This window comes from Prinia subflava, chromosome 6 (assembly GCF_021018805.1).
Source record: "Prinia subflava isolate CZ2003 ecotype Zambia chromosome 6, Cam_Psub_1.2, whole genome shotgun sequence".
Taxonomy (NCBI): domain Eukaryota; kingdom Metazoa; phylum Chordata; class Aves; order Passeriformes; family Cisticolidae; genus Prinia; species Prinia subflava.
Window position 1 is genome coordinate 18,642,081 of NC_086252.1, and position 26,355 is coordinate 18,668,435.

Consider the following 26,355-nt stretch of genomic DNA (forward strand, 5'->3'; position numbering starts at 1 on the left):
AAAGCCTTGCACTGAAGAATAATCCATTTGACTGAGATGCAACCTGGAATGTTGCCATGCACTACAGAACCAATTCTTGACATAATTAGCAACACATGAAACAAAGGTATTTCTGACTGCTGAGCACTACATACCAAGTCTCAGCAAGCTCAGCTCCACACTTATATTCAAATACTCACTACTAACAGCCTACCAAAAAATTAACAATCAGCAATACTCTCATTGCATAGTATAAAAAATTTTGTCTTGTGTGTATTTAAGCTTTCAGCTCATTTGGTTGTCAAACACCTTTGGTCAAATTCTCCGTCAAATGCATGCAAGGGCTGCCTTACTGAGGTCTGTCTGCTCTGTGCATATAATCTAATTGAAAAGGACAAAGCTCTGACTCCTCCAGCCAAATGATGAAAATTTTCCTTATTACATTTAATTTTTTCAAGACACTGAAAATTCTAACCAGTGTTTGTGTGTTCCTTCAATGACACAGATCCAGTACCAGAACATGGTACTGACTGTAACAGTTTATTGATTATATACCAATACAGCAAAGTAGTAACAGGCATGAACCAGACATTTGCTACCTTGTTGTTTCAGAATTGTCCACAGACTACTTTAATATTAAAGTAGATCTGTGTCACAGTCCTCTCCACTGTAAAATGGAGCTGGCAATTTTATCATTGCTTATCATGGCCTGGGGAAAATTACACATTTGTGTACAATTATCAGTTTTCCATAGCCTTTCACTATCTGCAGATTTTTTTTGTAGTGATGGTGATGCTACTGAGATGGTTAACTAACTTCCCCTCAAAAACAGATAAAAACTGAAATGACAGAGTTTCTGGCAACAGAATTTCTGGCAGATGAAGCAAAGTAGGAAATGGAAATGCAGTTCCTGATATAAACCAGCCCACTCTGTCTCATCTGAGAGAAGGCTTGCTGCCTGGGTATTTCTCAAATGAAAAATTGCCAGGGTTTAAAACAACTGAAGCTTTCCTGTTATGAGAATTATGTGCTTTACAGATCATGATAAATCCTGACTATACATGAAAGAGTCAGTTTTTCAAACTGTTCCTTTCCCTCAGTGAGGTTACATTTACAGTTCAGTGAGTGACTTAGATTACAGGGTCCTTTTTCACTTGATGAGACTGAGAATATTTGTATAGTTTACATGAGCAGCATTCAAGCACTGAACAAAAAATATGAGAAATGTCTCCCTGAAGAAATTACTCAGTCAGTCGCTCATGATTTTTCTTTCTATTATCCCTCACACCTTTCTTTCTGCCTCCTTCCTTCCTCCCACCACTCATCATCTGTCCAAGGAAAATCATGCCAGGTTATTCAATGGCCTTGTTATCCTAAGAAGTTGTTATGGTACATCGGTATGCTGAGAAATGGGGTTTGTATGGTTTGTAGTTTGTGGTGAGAAGTGCAACCTGATTCTCCATCCCTTCTGCTGGAATTTCAGCTGGAGTCACTGAGGAAATACGAAACTGGAAACCTGGACTTTTAAAAAGATCACTGGCACCCCAGTACTGTTGACTGGAAACAAGGAACAACCACCCCATACTACTTTCTCTGCTGATGCTGGAAAGCTGATTAGCACACAACCCAAGTGTAGTACAAGAAGTCACATAATAACTTCTCTCATGGCCTTAATCTCTTTCACTGATGGTAAAAGTGAATTTTACATTTTATTGCTCACTTTTCTCTCAGTGATTGCTCCCTCCATTTGTAGTTATTTGTTTAGATTTTTAGTGCATGAAAATCCTGGCATTGCCACTATGGGCTCTGCGCCATCTGAGCAATCTTCTTTAAATACACTAACACATCATCCATATGGTTATCCAATATGTAACTATTTACTTTCCAGGATAATCAAAGAGGTAATAAAAACTGTTAAAAGCTTCACAAAACTTCACAAAAGATTGTCACCCTAATTATGAGTCTATAATTTTCACTGAATAGCAGAGCTTTAGGCATCAGTCTGAATGATCCCCTTTTTAAACACACTTTCATTATTACACATGTTCCTTAAAAAAGACTGAAAGATCAGATGAGTGGTTGTCCTTAGGAGCTACCTGTTTGAGATCACTGTGGTGTGTGCCCCAGTAGTCTCATACTATGCAGTTCACTATGCTCTGGAACATATCCACTTTATAAACAACATTTAGAAAAGCTGGAAAGGCTATCTGAAAACCAGAAGAGATACCAAGGAAACTCCTTCCCAAGTATGATCTTCCTCAGTAGCTTATAATTTTTTAATGTTTTTCAACAGAGGTTCCAAAATTTGGTAGAGGACCCAATCAAGGTCTAAATAGTTTGTTTTTCATAAAAGCTGTAATAGGTAGTATTTCCTTTAGAGTCAATTTACAGATTTTTTTTTGCCCCTTCCAGAGATTCCCTGTTTCCCCAGAAGACAATGATATTTGGATGAGATATCACTTTGTTGAGACAGTTACAAATTTATTCTCTTCATAGTATGTGCTACACTGTCTAAGGTCAAAGTAATTTATCACAATATTCTAAGCATGCTTCTGCCAGTACCTGATGCTGTTGATCCTGGCTAGTTTATACACTTTAGCTTGTGAACTAACCCTTCATGGCAGAAGTTGGTTGTGAGTATTCCAGACACAATTCCGTAGATGGATTAGTGACTGTTGAATTTGAGGAACAAATCAATGAACTCTTAGGCCTGCATGCACACAGTAAGATGGAAGCTTTTTATGCACACTTTAAAGAGGTCTCTTGGGATACTTGCAAAATTGTGCCTCTTTTTATCAAAAGTGACTAACCCCAAAAAGGACTAGGAGGGGCAGCAGGATGCAAAGCCATGTCATTACTTTTCCTGGCCAGCAGATTTCATAAGCTTTGGGATGGGGACACAATACACTCACTGCACCAATACAGAAGTTCACTCTCTCTGCTATCATGGAACTTGAAAGGCCTCTTCTTGGGGCAGTACAGTTTTCTTTTGCCACCAATGGAGATAACAGAGGTCAGACTTTCAATTTCAAGTGGAAGATGTACTGTTTTGTAGACAGAAAATTAAAAGAAATTCTATTTAATCAACATAGTTCAAAGCCCTATAACTATGTTTTCCAGGTCGGTCTGTTGTTTGTGTGTGATGCCACCATAGGACTCCTGATGCTTTAAGGTTTGAGGCCCTGCCTTGGCAACTCTGGTTGGTAGGAGCTTTTCCACTGAACTCAAATGTAACAAGAATATTTTTATTTTGTTTTTCTAAATATCATACGAAGAAGCAATTTCAATATGCTGAAATTATCCTCAGGAGCCCCCTGCAGCTCTGAAAGTGCAGGTATTAGTGTCCATTAGCACACTTTAAAGGACAAGAAACTACTTAGTGTAAATTTATTGACTAAAACTGAAGGTGAAAATGAAGACCCTTTGGGAATGAAGACCAACGTTGGAGTCTAGTGAAAGAGCTTAACATGTAACAGTGAAAAAGCATAACAGACTGATAAACACAGAGTTTAATTCTAGAGTAGGAGGGTGAGCCTTGTTTTGACAAATGGAAAGCTCATCAAGACCATATTCAGCCCACAATAGACTTTTGTCTCTTTAACTAAAAAGGAAACTTTTAAAAAGCAGTTAGCTAATTCCAGTACAGTCATATGCATTGCAACTAATTTAGCATCTAATTTAAGTGTGGCTGCATTATGCAACTTCACAGAAACACACTGAAGCAAATGTTTGTGTTAAGATTACAGCATCAACACAACTATAGAGCATCTTAGCAGACATAGGACTTCTAACTCTTCAGAATAATTCAGAATAATAAGACAAGGAAAGCGACTTGTTTTTTTAACTTCATAAACCCAAATAATCCTCTGCTATTCCACTGAACACGGATGACAGGAAAAAAAAAGGATGTCTTTATTTTACCAAGGGAAACCCAGCTCCATTAAGAGGAACCAGACTGATTACATTACTCTGTCACACGTGCAAAGAGAGCATTTCAAAGAACAAAACATAGGAATCTTTGCCATGGACTTTACAACTTAAGACCATATTGTGTAGATGAGAACAGACATAGAAAGATCAAAAGAAATCACCATTCCTCTTTGCTTCCTGTTGCTGTACAGTTTTCCTCTCTTTTTGTGTTTATTATTTTCTAAGTCAGACTGCTAAAGCTATGAGTTCCCAAAGGGACCTCTGCTTCAGGGGCTAAGTAAACTGAGAGCCTGTGTGATCATCCATATGCACATTTGTACAAAAATAAACTCTCTACTTGGTCCCTGTTTCATCTGCCAGTTGGCTTGGTTGGTTATTTATTCTGTTGGGAAGAATGAGCACCCTTTTTGCAATACAGGTGCAAAATCTTCCCTCTATTTCCATCCATCAGTCTTGCAGGAAAGTTGCAACTACTGATAAATAAACCTTTTGTTTTGGCTAAGACCTACGAAAAATACCTGTGTTACAAAATCTGAAACTGGCCCATACTCCAAATATTTGATGTCTGTGAAGTGGATGACAGCCATACAACTATCCCTACATTTTTCAATTGCCACAAAAAGAAACCATTTGTAGACACACTCATGCAGGCTACTTGTGTTTCTAAGCCTCCTGCTACTATATTTGGCCACAGTTACAACACTATACAATAAATAAATGTTCTTCTGTATCTTTATACCTACTTTCTCAAGGTCCTATCACTGAAGGGCCTTTCACACCTCCTTTTACATATTTTATAAATTTGTTTGTTTAAAGCCATTCTTTTTCCCTAGAAATAAGTAAATAAATATAGAAATATTGGTGGGTTTTTATAAATGCTTCCAAATTTCCCTTGCTATTTCTCTTGCACAGCAAGACCTGCTTTGGGTTTCCCTGCCTCTTTGCCTAAAGCCATGAGAGACAGCCTGAGATTTCACATCAATAGCTTTTACTACACATTTTTTTCCTCTTTGAACAAAGCATCACCTTAACATCTGAACAGTAAAATTCCATCTTTCCTTTTTATTTTCTCATGCATTATTTAAACATGCTGCTCTGAATTCTACAATTAGGATATTCCTGGGTAGCTACAATCAACAACATCTTTAAAGTCGGATACAGCAGGAAATGTGTGCTCTCCAGGATAGTTTCACACTATCATTCGTTTGCTGTATAGTAGCCTCAATTTAAATATGATAATCTAATTTAGTAAAAATGAACTGAAATCTGATTTACGGCAAAAACTTTTAAAATTTAATTTTCAGACTAGCAATCAATGCTTATTCAGTTTTCATCTTATCCCTGCCTTCCCTTTTTGCAGACGCTTAAATGACACTAAATTAAACAATTGCACAAATTTTAAAAAATGTAGGAAAATTACCATCTGCACTAAATTCATGAATAAAAAGGTCCAGAGAAATCAGTCTTTATGAGCACTTTTCTTAACAGAAAAAAATTAAAAAGCAAAAATTCTCACAGTAGAAATAATTTTTAATTTTTTTCTAGCATTCTGTCTTTCAGATCATTCTGAAACATAAGATGACAGAAATTACAAAGGGAGATCTCACTATCATCTCACTCAAAACCTTACTCAATTCCCAAAATATGACTTACACAGTTAAATATTAAAACATCTTCAAAGAAAGAACTATATTGAGACGCACAGCAATAAGCCCATTACTATTCACAGACATAAACAGTATTAAGTATTATCTGCTTAGTATTACACTCCCATTTCCCCTAAATCTATGCAAAATAAAAATATACTCTTGTAAACAACAGGAATTGCAACAGAAGGAAACCAACAGAAAAGACATCTTCAACTTACATTGATGTGTTATTATAGGTCCTGCACAGCAAGTAGCCCTAAGGATACATTTTAGGTTTTCTATCCATGCTCCCTTCTTGTTGCTGATGTGACCACTTAGGCACATGGTCAAGTTGCAATCAGCTTCTCTCAGTGATGTATGAGAGCTGTGCTGATTTATCTCGTCCTTCTGCAGCAGATTAGCACTAATGTTTCTGCTTCTGTACCCTACCTTTCCTCAGCGTAGACTCTGCATTATCATTGGCAATCGGAATTAAAGAGCCAGTGAATGTAGCACAATTTTTTTTTCTTTCTGAAACCATTGCAAAGCAGGTAGTCTCACACAAATAGAATCTTTTATCCACTGAGCCTCTTTTTTAACACTTTTGGCAAGAACAGTCGTCAGACATAGAGAAGAACGGTTCCAGTAAGTCTGCTGTAGTCTTCTGGTGATTTATTCTGTTAAAGGAATATTCTCCTATGCAGATGGCCCTAGGCAAGAGACAGCTGTAATGCAGCCACATTTCAGACAAAATCATGGGATTTACACTTTGTAACACAAAGGTATTGTCTTACACTCAGTGAAACTCTAGTTTACCTCAAAGACAATGTGAAATTAATTCATGCAAACAGGGTTTATGAGGAAAAAAAAGCAAGTTAAGTGCCTTACATGTTAAAGGTACTGAATATATAAACTGATTAAGTTGAAAATTATTTCAGTGCCTTGAAGGGTATGCATTCATTACAAATTCTCTCTTTTTGCCTTCAGATTGACGTTTTACACTACAGGATTGGCAAATTCAACTATTAAAAGTATTACAAAGAACATGACTAAATCTTTTTGTTACTATTTTCATTTTGCAGTAAACACTTGCTATTTTAGCAGTAAAATACAATTGTTAATTCATGATCTTTTCAAGTCAAGACACCATGAGACACAGCTGTTTAAATTTTCATTAGGACTTTCAGAAATATTTCGGAAAAAAATGGATGTCTTAGACCATCTAATCTTGAAAATGTGAACATTCTGACAAGTCTACTCACTGTCAAAATGACTCACATCACTGCTGTTCCTAGCTGCTACTCTTTCCGGACACAAAAGTATTTCTCCCTGTTTTTAAGAACCAAATGCCATACCTGAATATTAAACAATAAATATGGGCTGCTTGAACACTAGCAATATTTGAACAGCAGAAAAATTCTGTTCAGTGTCTATTATCAGCATTCATTTTTTAAAAACATTAGATGGACTGTTTATACTAACCAGGAAAGAAAGTAAAACTGAATTAACTCATTACTTTATTAAAAAATCCTAAAACAAAGGACTATCTTTGCTCTAATATGAAAGTCTAATGCAGTGACATCCATTTCAAAGTGCTTTCTGGATTATATATATACTGATTTTTATACCTGCCTTAGAAGCACACATCCCTAAGCAAAATCATTAGCAGAGAATTTGTTCAAAGTTTTTGATCTTGGTGTGGGACTGCATGAGACTACTTCAAGGCTCCCCAGCTTTCCTCCTCTTGTTGTGTGTTGTTGCTAAGGAATGAAATACATGACTGAAGAAGGGCACTCAGAGAAAGTGACAATCTCCTGAGGAAAGGTATGTGAAAAAAGAGCTTCAAGGCATTCCCAACACTGAGCTGCCAGCACCTGGCCCTTTCAATGGAAACACTGAGGGGTGGTGTACCTTCAATCTCACGCCCTGCCAGAGAGCAATCTGTAAATGCTGAGTAAGCATCTTTTGGGTTGGAATTTGAGAAGTCTCTCTGTGGACGAGGTACCTACCACCATACACTCAAGGAATTGAAAGTCTCTGCTTCATTAGAGATGGAGGTTGGTCGCTACATTCCATCTGACTTTGAATCCTCCTCAGCACTGCCCTCATCCAAAGAGCCACAATTCTACATTCATTTGTCTTCCCTGGGGATTAAAATTCCCAACTGTCACGTCAGGACACTATCCTAAAAAATAGCTCTATTCCACTAGCAGTTCTCCAGTTATGAGTGTTCCTCCCCTTCTGTGGAGACTCATGCTACAATACCAAACCAGAAGGATTCACTGCATCAGAGAGAGCAGAATGATCTTGACCTTCCTTACAGGATTCCACCAACAAAACAGTGTGACATGGAAGCTGTAAATGAAAGTGGAAAGTGCTGTCATTTCTGAAGGCAGGATCAGTTGCAAGGACACTTTTTACACTAAGAACTGAAACAAAATTTTGATCCCATGGTTCATCTATGTCTTTGCTGCACTAGGAAAAATGTATACAGCCAAAATACTGAAATCTTTAAATCTGGTGTACAAACAGCATTGGAGCTGCTACTGCAGATAGAAATAGAATCACTCTAAAAAAAATCAACTCCACTTCAAACATTACCATTTACCCTTGTCCTCAAATTCCCACCAGATGTTTGTTTGGAACTTCATCAGTGTGATGGTTAGAAAGAAACTTCTGATGTACCTCACTCAAGCTGCATTAGTACCCATCTGCTCCTGAGCAGCACCATCCTTTAATGTCCCCTGAATGGTGGTCCTGTGCACTTACAGGCACCAACCAAATTCCCTATCAGCTTTCACATCAACAAGACTAACCCAGACATGCTCTTTTTATCATATAAAACAGACAGTCTGTCTCCCCTACCACTGCAGTCCTTCTCTTCACCTATCCCTGTTTGAGTTCATCACTGACTTATGTCAAGTGCTTATGGATGTAACATTACTGCTGGCCCACTTGCTTAACTCCCCATTTTTTTACTGAAACATCATACTGGTTTGATAGTGTAATTTCCAGTTCTGTGAAAAAAGTTTTTTCCATAAGTATTCAGAAAGGAGAAGGAAGAATAGCCATTGTATCACTGTTCCCTACTAAAAAGCATCATCTGTTCTGTCTAAGCCCCAGTGGTTTCCCTAAGTGTTACACACAAGCTAGGCAAGCAACACACTAATACTCCAAACATGCAAATGGATTATATGTATTTCTACAGGAAATTACTCAAGGCAATTGAGAGTGTAAAGTCAAACAAATTATCATCTATAATTGAAAATATGCAAGTAACTTTTTAATTAAACATGACTCCTCTACTGAAAAAAAACCCCACATTCAAACCCAACTAAAAGGGAAGATAGGTAATGAGGAGGGGGAAGTGGGAGAGGAAGGAATGAACAAAACACTGTTTTGTGAAGAGGGTGTTGTTCACAAAAAAAAATATTTGCAAAGCAAACTTTTAAATCTATTTCTAACTTACTATTGATTCAAAGCCCATATCAATTTCAAGCAAACATACATGCATGTAAAACATTTAGACTCTCATAACGACAAATAAGAGACCAGAACACTTATTTATGCAAGTAACTGATTAGTTTAAAATGTCAATTATTAAACTGAGACAAGCAGGAAGAATTTTGAAGTTAAACTTATCAATATTATTAAAGACTAAGATAGAGACATCTAAAATCTAGTAAAAACTATACAGAGAGAACTCTTAAGCCAATCCCCAGAATTTTTAAGCCACAGTTGGAGGCCCATCACAGAAAGGGCACCTAGCTCCTTGTGCTCAGGTCCCAAGAAAGCTTAGTGAAGGGAAATCTCTTCAGGTGAGAACCTTTGTGCTCAAGTAAGTGTTGCATATGATGCATCTAGATGCTAAAGGCTAGTTCAACCATTCAAGAATCATCAAAACCTTTTGAAAAAACAAATGCATACTGCCTTCACACTTTGCATATGGAAAAAGCAAGAGGGTAAAACCAAATGTCTTGATCAAAATTGCAGTAAGATGACTTTCCTGAGACAGGTTTATGACTCGTGTTTCTGCAGCTAGGAATCACAACTGCTGCACAGCAGAGCAGGCACACTTTAGGCTTTCCACAGGGAAGAGCACAGGAATATATATCTGTCTAATCACTGACAACCCATTCCTCCCACTGTCATGACGTGCAAAAAAAATCAGGGAATATACAAGTTTCCAAAGGCCAGCTCAGAGCTTGCTCTACATTTTAACCTCAGTCAGCAAATTATCCTAGGGATGATGGTATTTCTGGCAGCAAAATCTCTTTTGCAACTATTCCTTATATCAGTCCTTCATCAGGCTAAGTCTACTACACAAAAGCCCCATTTTCCCAACCTAACATTATGACATTTTCCCCACAGCCTGGCCAGCAAAAGTTTTAGCATAGACTATGGTTTTAGTGAGTAGAAGACCTAATAATGCTTAGAGAAAATAAATCGGTGGCAACACTTTAACCCCAGGTATCCAGGCTGCATCTTAAGGCTTTCTGCAAGAAATAAAGGGACCTATTTTCAGAATTAAAGTGGAATTTGAAATACAGAGATCCCTAAAATTCAGGGTAGTCTTCCAGCTGTAAACTGCACAGGCCACAATGTGGGCCATGCAAGCAGCAAGGATGAAGAACAAAACAGAAGTGACTGCATGCTGTCTCACAGGCTATAGAACCCACTTGCCAAACAAAACTGTTCTGAGAACCATTGGAAAAAGTTGAATATACAAAAAGCACAAGCCTGTATCTGGTCCTTCTGTATGTTTTTCCTTAGAACAGTGTTACAGTTTCTCACTTGAAAGGTGCTCATCTATGTCTGCTAGCATTTCAGTGTCAGTGTTGTGAAATGTCCCTTTCCCACATCACATCAAATTTGAGGACAAAATAAAGGGTGACAGTTACAAACTATTTTACTGTATGGAAATATAACAGTGTGTTTTATTCCTTACTTTCCCTTAAAGAATCTCTGCATTCTGAATCTATCATTAAATGCATATTTAATAACCAAGAGAGATAAAATTAGCTTTATAGCCTTCAAATCCAGCCAGATGAACAAGCTTCTTCATTTGATAATGGAGCATCTGCCCACTGGACAGATATGGCCTCACAAAAAGATGTTCAGCTCCAGAAAGCCCGTGTGTAAAGACCACTGTAAGACATATTAGATCTCATTTTAAAAAATTAGAGGTCAAAATGCAACTTGGGTGAAGAAAACAGGGAAAAATTGTTTTAGCAAATGGAGACAGATACCCTAGGTAAAGAGGTAACATTTCATACAATGAGTGTGGGATAGGTTTCTTATCCAGAGATCAACTGCCATGGGTTGTGCATCACATATAGCAACCTTCTTCACCTTCAACTACGTTTGGAATAAGTAAATCTAGACATGACAGGTACACTGCTTCTTCTCAGTGGGGATTCTTTCCACATTTTTCTTTGTTCTTAATAACTCTGGATTTAATTATAATTCATGATACTTAATGCTTTTTTTTTCACTCTTCTATGCAGAAACGTTTCTGTTAATTTCAATTACCACACTCTAATCTCATCAGCAAGATTTGCATAAGGCAGTGGTTCTCAAAGAATTGTGCTGCAAAAGGTAAAATGGCAATCATGCACTAGTAAAAAGTCAGGAGTGTAAAGAGGAGCTGGACCTGGTACTAAAATGTCATTGAAAAGTGAGCTGTGGTTGTTGAACATTACTGCATTTTGGCTCAGGCACTGTGAGAACAGTCAGGAGGGCCAACAAAAATCAGGTTTGTTGAGAGGACACAGAAACAAGAGTTATTTGCTTCAGCCATGTCTCAGGGAGAAGTACAGGATTAATGATCCAATTTTTAATGAGCAATTTCATTCTGAAGACAAAATGAAGTTGCCTGGTATATTTTCACTTCAATATTTACACAAACTCTGCAAAGAAGGAGACTGGAAATAATTTCTAGTGGTCATTGAAATCGCATGTTTTGAATGTTGCAGCTTCTGTAGAACACAGTGTATAATTACTGTATATCTGCTTTATCTTCCTGAACTTAATTAATTACTACTAAACAGGCAGCCAATTTTTGACAGGAAAACAAGATGTGATATGAAGCAAAAAAGTGAAGCTGGAGTTGAGTTTGGGGTCACTCCTTCCCCCTCATGCTTTCTTACAACATGGGAACAAAGGGATATTCCACAAACACCAGAACATATCTGCAACACGTGGAGATTAAATTTTATTGGAATATAGAGTCATTAACAGTGCTCACTGAGACAAGAGATCATTCAGGATTTATGGGGTTTGTTTATTTAATGATGTACTCATTGATAGAGGGGCAAATGTAGCAGAACAGTGATCATTCTAAGAGGTCACTTTGAGGCAGTGCCAATAAAACCTCAATTTTCAGTAATTTAAATGTTAGCAGATGTGTCAAAGAATAGAAAGCAGGTTGCACCAGTTTATGCTGGGTGTTTTCTGTCCTGGGACAACTACGAATAACTCACAAGAGGAATGAAAACAGGTAAAACAGAAAAATACATGGAGTTATATATTCTTGCCAGTATATTATTTTCTAATATAGTTTTCCTTCTTTCATTTGAGAGTGAATTTTCCCAACTGATTCCATAAACTTTTACAATACCAGAACTGCAGTAATTTTCCATTATTTTCCATCCAATGCACATGGATGCCACTAACAACTTTAGTTCAGACCAGGCTGTATCTAGCACCATGTAATAATGTTCCCTATAATTAAAAAAAAGCCAAAAGTGCTTGGAAATCATTCTTCGAGACTGAGGCAGTAAATATTACTACACTTAGATCAGACAGCCCTTACAGCTGTACTTAGAGAAATAAACCTGCAAAGCAGCAAAATTGGCTTAACCAAAGTTGGAGGCTTTAAATATGGTTATGTGGGTTGCTGTTGGTTTATTTTCTTTTAATCAGTAGCTGTCACATATTTGGATCTCAGTAAAATATTTAAGAGTCATAGGTCATATTAAAAAACTGAAAGTGCCTTGGGTAGAAGCACTGTCATGAAAATTAACAATTAGCCAAATGACTGCAAACAAACAATACTAAAATATGGCAACACATAAAAAGGTGCCATCTAAACAGGTGCTAAAGGGCTGGGTTCTGGTTTCCATTTTTTTTATTCATACTCTCAAAGAGAGAACAAACAACTTGATAACATGAAAACGTTGGAGAAGGAGAAGATAAAAAATGGACAAAAAATAAATGTAGCATGTAAGTCTCTAGGGAATGCGCAATGCTGAGGAAAAGACACATTTGGAAAAATTCAATGGAGACACCCTTTGCATAGAGCTGGAGACTGAGTAAAGTCTAGGAAGCAATAATCCTGAACATATTTGGAGTATACAACAGTATGCCTTCCACTGTCATCATTTCCACCTCTGTACAGATATCTACGTAAGCTTAACTAATGACAGTTTTTCTTAATGCAGTTTTCTTAATGCAGGAAAAATGCTCTCTTCTCAACAATTATCAAATTATAGCAGGTAAAACTGATAGTAAACAGCAGATTAGGTATGTTCCAGATACCTCTGAAAGACTGGGTCATAGAATTCTCTGTTCCAGAAAGCTCATACAAAGAAGCATGATGACATTTCAGGTAATTTAGGAATAGTCATGAGATTTTTTTTTTCTTTTAATTATGACAAAACATAGACATGAACACAGAGTACAAATAGGGATGGATAAAAATACTGAGGACAGAGAGAAATCATCTGAGGGTCATGAAAGCAGTTCACAAAAGAAACAAAGAACGAAGTCTGAAAACAAATTCTGGAGGGAAAATAAGAATAAATTTGTTAGTAGTGTGTGATGCACTTCACTGGGAATGTTTCTCTAAAAGCAGCACCCATTTACACGCCATTTGGATATTAATAAATGGATATTTAAAATGTGCAAAGACAAAACTTTACAGAGCATACAATACAGACCAATAGCTCTTCAGTGGAGACATCATGGAGAGATGGAGAGAGTGCATGAAATCAGAGAAATGGAAATAAAGATCTTATTAAACAAAGACATTGTTTTAGTTCCAAAAGAAGGGACAGAACTAATCCTACCCTTGATGACTGATGGGGAAGAAGCATGAAACACTTTTATTTATGCAGTACACGCTACTGTTACACACCATTTTTACAGTGGATAAACAGTTTGAAGGTTTTTCTACAGTATTCTCTGAATTAGCAGGTATTGGCCATGGCAAGACACAGGAAACAAAGTACATGGAACATTTTGCCACAGGCATGGCAAATTCTACTGTCCATTACTGCAATGAAATTAGTGTAATTCAACTGTTTTCACTTAAAACACAACTTACTGGAACTCCATCACTGTGTTTTAAGTTTCCAAATATTTAATCCATGCTGCTGCTCTCTCATGATGCAGAGAATCTAACAAAATAAGAATACCCTCCCCCCAGTTTTCTTATGCAGCAGTCTGTGAGTAATGGCCAATGTAAATAGACAAGCACTGCTGTTTAGGACTAAGGACCTACCAAAGAAGTCAGCACATTCACAACCAGTAATGCAGCATAGTTTGAAAATAAAAGTAGTATCATTAAAAGATTTTTTTTTTCTACAGTATCAGAACTTCGATGTATGTTTCTATTTATTTTCATCATGCTGAGCATACTGATTTTGGAGACAGTCACAAGGGCATCTCTTCTACCAAATTCTACTCACAATAAACAAGCCATTCAAAAATTTTCATTTTAAAAGAATACATCCAATATAAAGACAGCATTCATTATTACTTTAACAACTTTCAAAGAAAGAGTTGTTTTTTCCTTCTGTATTCTTCAGCATCTTGGAATAATAATTTTCATTTTTATATGCAGCAACAGCACTATCAGATAATGAAGATAGACATAGGTAGACTGAAATAAGTGATTTAGCAGTAAGGTATACTTAAAAGGAAAAATCAGCAAAATGTTAATTGGTGAAGACAGAAGAAACATGGTAGCACTTTGCTTTAGCTGGGGGCAAGAAAGAATAAACAGTCAATCACAGTCAAGTACCCATTTTTTTCTAAACATTTGATATTGTATTTAGATGTACATATGACCACAGAGGGTGAGCTTTGCCATTGTTCCATCCCAGGGGAGCAGGCAAAGATAAAGTACCTCTCCATCTCCCTGCAGTAGCTACTTACAACAGAACAGTTTATCAGATTTTTTTTGTTAGTTGTTCATTCCCACATTAAAAAGCAGAAACTTCATATTAGTAGAATGAATAAATGCAGAACCTTCATACTAGCAGTATGAGTTACTTTGTTAATTAAGAAGGGAAATATAACTCATGGTCTGCTTCAGGATTACACAACCATTTATCACATTTTATTCAATGCAAATGAACTCAATTCTTATCCAAAGACTTTGTCCAGTTAATGGACACCAGGAAAGGCAATTCGCCTACCATTTTGAAATGATACTCAGATTAACAGTATGGATGCCCATGTAAAATCAATGTCTTAGAGAATTCTTGTGGTAGAAAAATATGTATTCCTACCATTGTGGGGGCTTGAAGCATTTGCAGTACTTCCTTTGCCTCACACCTTCGCGTAACTTTAGTGTGCAAAGTTGACAAGAATCCACTCAAGTACCAATACTTATGGGCTGAATGGTAGCATATATCAGCCCTGAAGTCAAATACAAAGTAATTATTCAGAAAGTTTTAAAGGCAGAAGAATCCATATTCTCTTGTTAAAATAGAAAAGTCTACCTCTTAGAATAAAATTATACCAAGTACTTCTTGCATATGAGGTCAGATACAGGTAATACCCTCTTTAAGGCAACTCCATGTGGCACATGTATGTAAATACACCAGACAGAAACAAAAATGAAAGTTTTGATGTGAATTTCTATTGTAATCTCAAAGCAAATAATTTTTCAACCATACCACAGCAACAGCACAAGTAAATGCCCCAGTTATTACACGCTCAGATTCAAGTGTAGCTCTTCCTTATAACACATTATGTAAAATGGGTACAGTAATCAACTCTGCTGCATCAGTGTGCTCAGACACATCTGCTTAATTGTCTACACTTTTACTACATCTCACTCCTTTAGCTCTGCAGAGCAAATGTGCTAAGACATACTAAGTGATGGCATAGTTCTCACCACCTTCAACAGTGCAAGAACTATTTCCTTACTTCTTCATGATTGCTGGTCATCTAGTAAGATCTAAATGTCACGGATAAACCTATGGAGATTTACCCAATAACCCTTAAGCAGAGATCAACAAAACTTCCATTAAATGCTAGCAGGAACAAAAGTGACAAATGTAGAAAGAGAAACCACATTAATAAATCTGTGGAAGAGACAGATACCAGAAAACTGAGAAATGACGGCAGAAAGAAAAAAGGCATTTGAAAAATGTTTCATGGTTCCAGAGAGGATACAAGCTTGAAGGGTATTGGCAGAAAGGAAGAAAAGAGAAAATAAGTCTGTACTGAGCTTTTAATCTTTCCTTAATTGTACTGAGAGTCTCCATCATTATCCCCAGAGAGAATTAAGCATAAAAGACTAAGTTACTCTAACAAGTTCCTTTATAACAAGTCTTTTCAGAACAGCATGACTTCCTTGAAGGACTCAGTTTCTGAAAGATTAGGTCACACAAATATTGTAATGCATATTTTTATTACGCTAAAACAAAATTGTATCTGATTCCACTAACCTGCATGCAGGAATATGTGGATAGGGTTCTCTGGGAATTAACAGAATAGAGTTTGTTTGTCTGTTTTCCTTAATACTTGAAGAAAATGGTTTGCACTGGTAGTCAGAAAAGATATTTTTCAAAGGTCAATAGAGTAGTGGTATGCAAAATTAAATAGAAATTACTCAGGAAATGGTCAGAGGTTAAAATGTCAGTAAGTTGAACTATATCAGTAAGTACTAGATGCAGGATAGCAAGGTTTCACTTTAAATGCTTATTATTTATCACCCTCAAACAACTGTTATATAACCCTGGCTTAAAGCTATGTACAGCATCTAGAAAGAAAAGAGTATTTTATCAGTGTAATTTGAAATTAACACGTAAAGTTCATTCAAAAGATATTTAGTGTGTACATTGTTCTTTGTGAGTTTCAGCTTTCTTTCAACTTCTTCACTTGGGATTTAACTGAGAAAGTATTTTAAGCAGAGTTCAGAGGAAATACACACTAATGGTCATATCTAATCAGGCATGGGATAAAGGATAAAGAAACTGAGCCTTAAGCACTACGCCAGACTGATGGTATGAATCCACATATTCTGCTAAACCACTGATTTCAACAACAGCATGTAATGGAAACACTAGATGAAAATTCAAATTTTGTGACCATCCAATTCATGACATAGTTCAAAAATACATGGAACATGTGCCTTAAAAGGCACCACATCATATGTGGTGTTGTTCAGTATTTGTGACATAAGCAACTATCCACCAAAAGAAAAATATTTATCCATAAGTAGACTTGCTTCCACAAATTCCTTTGCGATTTAAACATTTGTGAGGGCCAGCAGGCCCTTTCACAGTCCTGCTGAACAGATTTCTAGGAATTTTGTAGCTCACTGAACTAATGGAATTTGAGCAATACTCACTATCCCTGAGAACTGTAACTGCTGGGGTCTTACCGCTCGGATTGGAATGAGGATTGATTCAAGAGCAAGCACATGGACTATTTAGGGTTTTTAAAATCTCTTTCTTGTCTTGATATCTTGGGACTGGCCATATCAGCACAGATGACAGGCCACGCCAAATAATTCTTCTTCTCTGCCACAGGAGAGACAGTCCATATTTAGGTCCTAGTTTTCTCTATCTTCCTTTCGAAGTGTACCTCAGGGATACCTGGAGTTCCTAAGGCTTTGATATGATTTCCCTCAGTACAAGTACTGGGCTGGCCACTGCGTTAAGCACCCCTGAACTACTTAGCCACAAAATCATTTGGGTGATTCCAGCCTCTGGCTCTCACATTGTATCAGCTGTGCCAGGGGGCAGAAACTGTTACAGAAGGGATAAGGCTAAAGAGAATTGAACCCCACTGCCATCAGCCTGTGCTGCATATTGTACAAGGAAAAAAAAGCAATTAGTAACTACCTGGGTTGAAATCTCACAATGCTCATTGATTTCACTATGACAGTGATTCACCATGGATGACAAGTGGGGAGGAACCAGGCTAAGGTTTCTAATAATCACTGAACTCTGAATATGACCAGGAAAAGATATCTATGAGAACTGTACTATCTAATGCAAGCAAAGGGCACTCTTCTTTTGAACCCATTTATTAATCCATATGCCTAAACTATTCATAATGTCTGAGGTTTAGCTTCTAAGTTGCTGAATGCCCATTCAAGGGAGCACTTACTAAGAACAGAAGAATTTACATTCCACTAAATAGGACCTGTATGTTTCATTACTCTTGCTATATAAATGTGAATATTTAAAAATATTTTTACAAAATATTTTATAACTCTACCAGATTGTGGGAATAAAAAGGAATAATACCATGATACAACAGCTTTGCTTTCATCTTATGTTAATCTGTTTAAGATCATCCACTGTCACAAAACTCATTGTCAAAGATCTCTAAATTTTTTTAATGCTGACAGGTTTAAGCTAATGGATTTTTAAAATGTCAATATTAAAACATATCCATTGATCCAAGAAACAGTATCAGATAATTTGCCTCACCTATTATATAGTACAAGCAGGAAGCACCCACTGAAAAGCAGAATGCAAGCACACACTCTCTATACCAAAGCCTTGGAGGAACACACCACTTGTATCAATTGCCATAAAGCAACAAAAAACTCAAGCTTCTTAAGGGCTTACTATTTTTCTCAACAACCTGGAGACAAATGGTAATAATAGATAAACCTCTTGTGTAAGGAAGAAAAAGTATAACTCATCTGAAAAGAGACAAAGGACTGAGATGATAACACCAACCAGAAGATCAGAAAGGGTCCACCTCTGAAATAACCCATTCAAACACAACCTCACAGTTAAGGAAGGTCTCTGTGAAATCCAGAAGTTGAGAAGTGTAAGCAAAGCTCAATGCACCTGATCACTTTGGTGTCCACTTCAAGGCAGGAAAGGACACTGCTAACCACGAAGAGCTAGAACCAAAGCTCCAGGCAATCTGACACAGAAGTTTGACAAAGCAAATCTAAATTTGCCTTCTAGCATACAATACATATTAGATACATAGAAGATTATACATATCTGAAAAAACATAATTCTGTTAGGCTTTTTATTCTCTCTATGACAGAAGAGAATGAGACACATATTTGATAGTAAAAAGTATATCTGGGAAAAAAGCCAGAATCTATTTTGTAAGCTTCAAATCTTACGATTCTTCTGAAAGACATTTTTACTTAATAAAATGAACTAATGAAAGACCAGAAGTTTGTTTCCTGAAGTAATATTCATAGCCTCCCAGTTGTGTTTTGCAGTATGTGTTTTTGCCATTTAGCACATCATGCTTAGAGATACCACATTTAATAATACAATCTGCTGAGGATGAAAAGCATTTTCTTTGCTAATAAAAAAGCTGGTTATAGAAAGTGCAAGTTTGGCAGTAAAGCTTCCAAGAAAAATTGCAGCCTGAAAAAACATCTGCAGACTTTAAGTGTATACATTTCAGTTTGTCAGATGTTCTTCTGTAATTTAAATATTTTAAGAATCAATCAAAATACTTTATTTTCCTGGAAATTGGATGAATTCATATTTTTCAACTTTACCTCTAACCATGATAACATTTGAGAAAACCAATAAAGACATTACTTAACGGGGAGACTGACATGCTTTCTGGATGCTTCGCTTCTTTTTTATTCAAGAAACAACTTCAAATAAATCAAGCTTTCTGCAATATCAAACCTTCTGAAGTGCTAATGAACATCTATACGTTTATATGGACCATAAATAGGAATGATAGTGTATTTTTGCAGTGTCTGGTATAATAGGATTCAACGGGGGTTCAAGCAGATGATCACTATTACAGTAATACAGAATAGCACCTAAGAGAAACAACATGGTAGGATGGTTTAGAGAAATCACCTCTACTATTCCACCTCTACCCAGTGACCAGTGAGAGTCACAAAATGTTGCTTTTGGAACAGATTCAGAATAAATCAGGAGACTGAGATGCAAATCAATTGTTGCCATGACACACTAGGAAAGTTTGTTGCAGAGAGCCAAGAGGAAGGATCAAGGCCTTTCCAATCAGCTAGTTATTGTTCAATATTTTCAGCTGCTTAAGAGGTATCTGAAGCGCCAGTGACTGTCACCTTAAACCAAGGATAACAACAAAGAAAGGGACACTCAGTTAAAACTAACTGGATCTTCTCCAAGAACTCTGCCTCATTGACAATACTGAATATCATAATAATGGCACAGTAAATAATCTGAAACAGAGCAGACAACTATTGACTATGAATTTTACAGTGACAATGCCATTATTTAGAAAAGGACCTATCACAGCAAGCCTCTACCAAAACACTTGTACACTTTCATCAGTACCTATCACGCCAAGAGAAATGCTGCATTACTGAAGTGAAAAATCTTGTTCCTGGATAAGCTTTTCTACTGCCAGTGGCCAGGAAGGTTACCTTAGGAGATAGACTGTGACAAACAGTGTTGAAAAATTTGTATCTATTCTTAAAATAAGAAGTGATTAATATAAATAAACGAAAGCAGCAGTCACCACAGTGCTATGCTGACAAACATGGCTAGTTCTGATGTATGGTTGGCTACCAAGGGATAAATGCTGTGTCATGCTCATTTAAATCTGCTCTACCAGATAAAGCATCACTCATCAAAATTAGAAATGTCTGACAAAGCAGAACAAGCAGAAGGAAAACTAAAAGCATATTATGAAGATGATCAAAACCAATGTAACAGCAGAACTAAAGGCCAGAATCCATTCCCATCTAGCTCCTCATGTATTAAATCAGTAGTGTTGTATTCACTTTAAATACGTTCAATTCATACCAGCAAAACTGGAAGCACTATCTGGCACTTTTTCTTGGTATAATAACAGTTCTGGAATCTTTCCCTGCTACTCACTTGCATGCTTTCCCAGTATTAACACAAGGTATGAAGGTGGGATATTAGCTATTTTCACAGCTTTGCTCACATCTAGCCAATTCTGTGTTTACTGTCATATTCTAAATCTGGGCACAGGGATTTTTTTATATTCCTCCTCCTTCCATGTGTTCCGACAGGAAAATAATCTTGCCTATCATCACTTCATTTTTCAGTGTCTCTCACACTAGCTGTTTTTTTGCATAAAAATTTGTATTTGTCATCAGCGGAGATTTGCAGACAACATAAGGCAACAGACTCCACACATTTGGGTCCTTCTGATGCCTTAAGTTTAAGCTTTTCTATTTTTCAGATTAGTATTGCTTTAGTGTATAACTCTAAAACTCCACAGACTGTCAGCTACTGTTCCCCCATTTTATTCAGACCAATTCAGACCATTTCTCTCTAGGCCTGAAACTCTAGGACACCTAGAGACACACTTTCTCAGGCACCAAAAAATGTAAAATATAGTGACGTAGGGGGCAAACTGGGAGAATGTGACTCCATTACCTGAAGCCATAACTGGATAATTAATCTCTGATATACAAATAGACCAAACTTATTTCTGTCCAAAAAACCTGTGATGTCATCCATCTTGGGTGCAGTCTCTGCAAGACTCCTGCACTGCCCAAGGTGTACCCTTTGAAGGCCTTTCAGTAAATACCTACCTTTATCCTTTAACTCTGTCTAGCCTCTGTTCTTGGTAGCCCCTCAGGCATCACTTCCACGTCTCTCTCCTGTGTTGTATTCTCTGTCTGATAACATGGAATAATTCTTCCTTATTCTGACAAGAAGGCTATTTGGGTCATTGGTGAACACAGTATTCTAGGTACATTGAAAGCAGGCTACTACAATTTGATCACTTTTATATTTCTCAAATAAAATCCCATTAGAGAGACAAATCATCAAGGAATCATTTGAGCAGTCAACAGAGAGAGTGACATCAAAGGGGTAAAGACAGCCAAGTGTTCCATGACCACTCTTTTATACTTTTGTGGGTCTCCAAGCACTTCACTATTTTAAATCACATGATCACCCATCCTGCAAAGCTAAATATTCTGTATTTTATTAACTGTAGTTTTATACCTCTACTATGTTTGCCTATGGGAAATCAGTAAATCAGGGCAGAGACTTCTGCAATTGATTACTGGGCAATAAACGGGCAGAGTGGTAGACCATAAATCAAGGTGATAGTTTAGGGGCCGGACATTAATCTGATTTCTTCTCTGATTCCCCCCTTCCAATATTTCATTTCTCAGATCAAATTTAATCTCTCACTCAAATGAACTGGAAAGAATTTCTGGTATGGAATACACATTGGTAAAAAGGTATATTAGAAAGTACTGACATTTACGTGAGGTTCCTAATACTCCTTAAACATGCTAAAGTGTTCAGGAGCCTACTAGAGAAAGAAGCAAGAACATTCTCACGTAACAATGCAACGTGTATTTTCCAGGAGGCAGGGTAAGGCTGCCTCTCTGAAATGCTGCCTACTGCATTACACTGCAAAACACCACACGAGATGCAGTAACATCCTTTGATAAACAATACACCTACAATATGACCAAATGGATAAAAACAAAATCCTTCCATATTTATTTTCATTAATGTATTTTTACAAAGCCTTCGTAATTCCTACTGCCATAATCCCAGGACATAAAATGAAGCATAAAATTATATTATACCTTGATATGAGAGGTGTGATTAGATATACCATAAAGCAACAAACTGACATTCCATACAATATATGGAGACCTGTGGTCCCAGTTCTGATGAACTTAAGCCTTATTCAGAAACCCCACAGAACAGTGCTACAGCACCTCCTTTCATACATGTACTTCCTACATGGCATTCCAATGAAACAGTGTGTAAAACTTCTATTCTAACAGATCTGGTTTTAAACAAGTTCATTAAAACCCAGTGCTCACGGTGCTCAGAAAACGGAGTAAGAAAGCTGCTTCTCCCAAATCTATAATTACAGAGCAGTTCAGTCTGCTGAGGGCTACTGAACTAACAGCAGAAGGGCAAAAGCAGGAAGCAAGTTACATTACAGTTTATATGTTTACAAGATATGTAAGTGCTGCTGAATAGGAATTAAAAAAAAGAAAATTCATTCTGACCTTACAGGGGAGTCAAGTCTCCCTCTCTCCAAAGTCACTGGTAACGAAGTAATAGCTATTCTTCATTTACTCAAGTGTTTCTCAAAGCATGTTCAGTAAGTTCTAACACAATCTTATTCCACACAAAAGGAAATTGGTTATTTGTATGTTATCCAAGGAAGGCTGAGTAACACACTGTGGTAGGAAAGACCTCTAAAAATAAGTCACCCCTCAGCAGATTCACTCCCTTCCTGTCTGGGTTTGAATCAGTTTGCAACTGCATGAAAGGACAAAGCTTGAGGATGAACTATGGAGAACTTCTGTAATGATCACACTGCTCAAATGCATTCATTTCCCTCCTGTTTAAAAGAATCCAGTTATTAGAGGTGGAGCAAGGTAATGACCCAACAGGATGTGCGTGACCAGAGCTCCTCATGCGTTTCTTCTGCTTTTATGTTTATTTTTGGATGTCTTTTCCTTCGTGCTTTGAAGTAGTTTTTCTGGGCAAAGTAGCTATCACCACAATCACTTATGCATGTTAAGGAAGGAAAGCAAGCCCTCATCAACACAAATAGTATTTTTTCCTACAGATTCATAGAGTATCTTGGAAGTCTACACTGTTGTAACAGTAACAAGCTACTTTTTTTAATGTTTGTTAGTGCTTTTCAGACACAGGGACAACCAGTGCACAAAGGAACATCACCAGTGATTCCCATCACCTCTAAGTTCTTCATCAGGGAACAGTGTTCAGCTGTGTGAGAATTCAATGTGAGATTTCATCATCTTTAATCCGCTGTAGCAGCGTTGATAGACAACGAGTCTCCGAGGATGAGTAAGCAGAGAAGATCAACAGATGTTCCCCAACAGGATGTCCTTCAACAGACACAGTCATTACAGAAAAGACTGGCCCATTTTAACTGGTAATTGCTGTTACCAGGACAGTGTCATTTGTTTAGACCAGCATCCCCTGACTGACAGAAATGAAGGTCACAGAAAATCTTTCTGCACTTAATGGGCTGACTGAACATTTGTTGCAAATGTGAACTTCATCAATAGGCTTCAGTATTAACAATTTTTTTCGTGTTAAGAAGGATACTTCATGGCTTTTAGTCCTAGCATTTCAGATGAGCTGCACAGTAAATTAAAGTCAATACTGAATCAATTTCTGTTGGTTCATTTTCCAAGATTACATTCACAATCTAAAAATAATTAAAAAATATTTAAAATTGCAGTATTGGATTTTCTTTCCTCTGTAGGCCAAAAATCCTCATTTGGTTAACAGAGTTTTGATTTTTTTTCCCTCAAAGCAAGGAAATAAAGTAGATTTCCCAAAAATTTAATTTCTTGGGGAAAAACAAACAAATGAAAAAAATAACATATATTGTATTTTTGCACTTCTATTATTAATCATAAAAATCCTACATACATAAAATCAGTAACCATTTTAAGAATAATAACCCTACAATTTATTTAGGTTGTTCTTATACTACAGTATTACATTATCTTGGAATTATTCAACTTTTTTTTCCTGGACAAACTACTTCTTTCATCAATTAAATTCTCATTATGTGGAAAGTTGAAATTTGCCCACAGTAGATTCTAGCTTTTACAGTATCTGGACTGTAATGAACTGACATTGTTGCCTTTCTCCATTTTTCCATGGTACCATATGTATTAAATACCTGTGATCCACTCTTGACTTTGTGTGGGTTTTCATTAAACACAATTAAAATCTGAATGACACATAACAGTAACAGTTTCCCCATACAGACTTTGTCATAGTAAAGATATATGAACCTTAAGATAAGGCAGAAAGAACAATGCAGCATCCAAAACATAAGAAGTGTCCCTTTAGGAAAATATTTACTTTCCTTCAGACAACAATAATATTAATAACAATATACTAGTGCTGCTGTTGGAAGTATATTTTGGGAAATTTTTCTTACATACCTTTCTATCTATTTTAAACACTCTGTTTATAACGTTAGCTGCAGTTTATGCAGACTCTGGAACTAGCAGGTTGCAAGGAAATAAATATTACCTTGGAAAAAAGGACAACTTTATTATATCTGAGACCAACAGCAAAACTGTATTTCACTGAATAACTTTCCACTCACTGAGAGCCCAGGGATAACCTCTTTGAAAGAAAGCACACCAAAATATAAGAGAAGCTCACTGTAAAATGGCACAAAAGGCAAAGAAGCACCACGATCTAAACTGTGGTCTATGACTGACACCTGCAGCACTTGTGATGTGCTCCACTGCCCAATTCATTAAAAGCTGCCACACACAAGACGTGTGCTAAAGCTGCCTATGATCACTCCAGTATTTCTAAAAGACACCACCTTCCCCAAAAGCATCTGTCATCAAAAAACCCAGCAAAATCATCAGAAGTGCTAAAATAAAACTGTATTAGTGAATAAAGAGCAAATTATTTTGAATCTTTTGTTTTGAAACAGCTTTAAATATAAGATTGTAAAGTTTTTAAAAGGGAACCTCCACACCCCCATAATCCTGGTAAGAGAACAACAATCTCTGAATGCTTAGCAGGAAATTCATATGCATGGGAGAAATGACAGTGCTTATGCCAATTAAAAGTGAAATTTTAAAAAAAATGTCACCAGAGAAACCTAAAATTGGATTTATTCTCCCATCATTATCTTGCAAAGCACTATCTACATTATCAAATTTCTGACTCCTGGCAAGTGCTGCATATGTTAAAACAGATGAAACCACTGGCATATTTAATCTTCTCATGCCAAGGCCTAAAACTACAATGCAGCTGCTGTAGTGAAAAAAAATTGTGAACTGCAAAAAAATATTGCCTTAACAAATTCTTCATATTTGCCACAAAACTTCAGTAGCATTCTAATTTAGCTGTAGAACTTGCCAAAAAACAGTACAAATCCTGGTTCTGCAATTCAAAGAATGACATCTGATATTGTCAGGGAGCTCAAGGGCCTCCATGTTTCACTCACACACAGTGGTCTTTCAGGCCTTGCTGATGCTGCACCATTAACTATGCCCAAGGTAACATATTTGTAGGCAGGTGATCAAAGTGCCATTTCCTCCATCAGTGTAGATAGCCGTGGATTTGACTTTTTTCCTCATACTGACTTCAAAACTGCTTCAGGACAATTATTTGGAGTACAATACTGCTCTTTCTCAGGAAAAGAGGGTAAAAAAATCCATCTGTCTGCAGGTAGAAGCTGAACTGAAATGTTAGAACCAGCACCTATTTCTTAAATACAGTTAGCGTCCCTAGACCTGCAACTTTAGGCCACTGTCACACCATCTGGCAGCTCTGCACAACACCTACACTTGTACAGTCACCATTTCCAACAAGCTGGCAGTACAAATTGGCAATAGTGTAGGCCAGGCCAACAGGATGCCTTCCAGTTCCCAAAACACTTTTCAAACCAAATGTAACGCTTGCAAAAATGCAAACTTTCTGTAACTTTCTGCAGCAACATGTTAATGAAGTCCTCTCTGCATGGATATCAAAGTACACAGACTACAGAATGAAGAATGTAGTTTGCTTTTTTCTCCACAAAGCAAAGTTTTAAGGGAATTCACATGTAACCAGTAAGTTAATTTTTAAGTTATCTTGATCCATCTGCAAATTCTAAACCCCTTACAGCTGGTGATGAG

The 26,355-nt window shown here is 36.9% G+C and overlaps 1 protein-coding gene across 2 annotated transcripts in view; it reads right to left on the bottom strand.

Moving 5' to 3' along the window:
* Window positions 1-26,355, bottom strand: part of RAPGEF4 (Rap guanine nucleotide exchange factor 4) — a 151,147-nt gene that overhangs the window by 102,696 nt on the left and 22,096 nt on the right. Inside the window, exon 1 of one of the 2 annotated variants that reach the window (XM_063400507.1) lies at window positions 22,726-22,957. The exons of the other annotated variant lie outside the window; for it this stretch is intronic. The gene's annotated coding sequence lies outside the window, so the exon portion shown is untranslated. Of the gene's footprint in view, window positions 1-22,725; window positions 22,958-26,355 lie in introns of those variants that run through there. 2 annotated transcript variants of the gene reach the window in all.